General features: G+C 36.9%; 1 long non-coding RNA gene across 1 annotated transcript; it reads right to left on the bottom strand.

The window, feature by feature from the left end:
• Positions 1–509: 509 nt before the first annotated feature.
• Positions 510–2,226, bottom strand: LOC133980089 (uncharacterized). The gene is made up of 3 exons (XR_009925151.1): positions 1,733–2,226; positions 706–774; positions 510–569 (listed from the first exon to the last, which is right to left on the bottom strand). It is a non-coding gene; the product is annotated as an uncharacterized LOC133980089 (long non-coding RNA).
• Between the last annotated feature and the right edge of the window lie 226 nt (positions 2,227–2,452).

Below are 2,452 nucleotides of genomic sequence, written 5' to 3'. Positions count from 1 at the left end.
CTCGCAGCAACAGATTGGAAACAAAAGAACTATGAACTAGTTCAACATGTTGAATTATGAACTATGAACTGAACTAGTTCATTTTAAAATGTGTGAACTGAACTTTGAACTAGTTCATGTAGGAAGTGAACTTTCCATCACTGTCCGTCGCACATTTCTGCAACCAGCAGCTGAGTTTGTTCCTGTGTGTCTAACTACAGCCGGTCTCTGAACATTATATTAGATTTAATAATCTGATGAAATGATTATTTAAAGATGAACTATTAGGATGGAAACATGTATATTTAGGTATCGATCCGCCATCACTAATAACTAGCAGCCAAACCAGCGGCCTGCTTAATGTCGTGATGACTGATCATTATATCTGCAATCAGTTCTCTGGAAAGCTTCATTACAGTGTGCATATACGGAGAGATGTCTCTGCTTTCTACAGGGTTAAATACATTTCTCACTTTACATCATATTCATCATATTGTTATTAATACACTGCCTACCTCTTCCTCGCGCTGCTTCTCTTCCGTGTTTGCAGACAGGTGAAAGAGAGAGAGAGACGTGACGCTCCTCTGCTTCTGAAGACGGAAACTCAAGTTAAACAAGATCAATACAACAAGTAACAGCGAAACATATTTATACCAATAAATCACACAACTATACATACTATCATTTTAAAAATACACGTAACTTATTGAAATCAAACATAAGTACCAAAGACAAATCACCAGTGTTTGTCTCAGCTCTTCCTCTTTTGTCTTCCTCTTCCTGGGTTTGCAGGATCTGCGTGTTTTAGTGTAAATAAATATGAAATGATGGTCTGCTTGCCTCTGATTTACTGTAACACCATAACACACTATTAGAAGAACAAGCTGTATATGTGAAATAACTCAAAGACACATTAGCTTTTATTTAAGCTGCATTTTGACACTTTATGGTTTATTCTGTATATTTGTGCTCATTTAGTTTTTACTCACAATTAATGCTCAAGGAGATACTGAGACTTACTTTACTTTTCTTTTCTTTTAACACTGCCAAAGAATGAGATCAACTAATAACCTAAATAAAATAAAAAGTGACAGATGTAATAATGTACATTGTTAGCATTGTAAGGTTATAGTTTTATCTTGTGTTTTAAATGTAGTTTAGTCAGCTGCAGCACTGTGAGAAGAGTTCTTTGTGTTTCTAATGTTAATCTAACAGCAGCTAACTGGCCACAATCAACAACCTGATCAACAGGGTTGAGAGTGGCCTTTTATTGCTGCCAGCACTAAGGCAATATTCCTGCTGTCTAATCAGCATCTTGATAAGCCACACCTGTGAGGTGGGATGGATTATCTGGGCAGAGGAGAAGTGCTCACTAACACACATTTAGACAGATTAGTGAACAATATTTGAGAGAAAAAGGTCTTTTGTGTATATAGACAATGTTTTAGATCTTTGAGTTCAGCTCATGAAAAATGGAGCAAAAACTAAAGTGTTGCGTTTATATTTTTGTTCATTATAGTATATATATATATATATTTATATCACTATAGCTTCCATCTCTACTGTTATCAGATCTTTTTAACACCTGCTGACACAAACATGATGAAAACTGTCGGCTACGTTTCCTTTAAAGGCTGAAAATCATCTGAATGAAGCTGATGAGTGAAGGTGAAATATATCAGCAGCTTCAACCAGCCAGCGATAGTGCCGTCAACATTTAAACAAGTAGAAGAAGAAGAAACATGTAACTCACAGCAGGAGGTTTTTAAGGTCTCATCTCTCTGTGTTCATCTTTAATCTGAAGTCTTCTTTAAGGAAATGTGATCACAGAACAGCAGCTCTGAACTTTGGAACAACTGAAGTCAAAAATTAACAGACAGTATAAATCTTTATCAGCTGAATCATAAAGTCTGATCATAGTTTTATTATTTGTGTCTTTTATATTCCAACAACACAAAAAGTGGCAAGATGGTATAAAATGTGTGAAATGAGAATATCTTCATTATGAATGTTTACTATTATAACACGTGTCCTCATAAACATACTGTCCTCATTAATGCTGCTAAAACCTCACAGTCATCAAACACACTGCAGATTAACACATTTCTCTGGGCTCTACAGGGTTAAATACATTTCTCACTTTACATCATATTGATCATGTTTTGCATTAATACACTGCCTACCTCGTCCTCGCGCTGCTTCTCTTCTGTGTTTCCAGACAGGTGACAGAGAGAGAGAGAGCGCTCATCTCTGTCCTACCCAAAGGTTACCTCTCACTTCCGTTTCCCTCACCTGTGTTTTAGTCCCGCCCACCGTGGAAACATAGAGAGACGCAAGGAAACCACTGAGGATTCAGAAGGAAAGGGTAGAACTAACTATTGCTCTGGCTGTAATGGAAGTGTGCTCAATAATCCAGAAACAAGTCATCAAGTCATGGCAACAAGAGCAGGATAGAGAACAAAAAGGCAGAAAC

The sequence above is a fragment of the Scomber scombrus genome, chromosome 5, assembly GCF_963691925.1.
Source record: "Scomber scombrus chromosome 5, fScoSco1.1, whole genome shotgun sequence".
NCBI lineage: Eukaryota > Metazoa > Chordata > Actinopteri > Scombriformes > Scombridae > Scomber > Scomber scombrus.
This window is presented reverse-complemented; position numbering and strand designations above follow the sequence as displayed.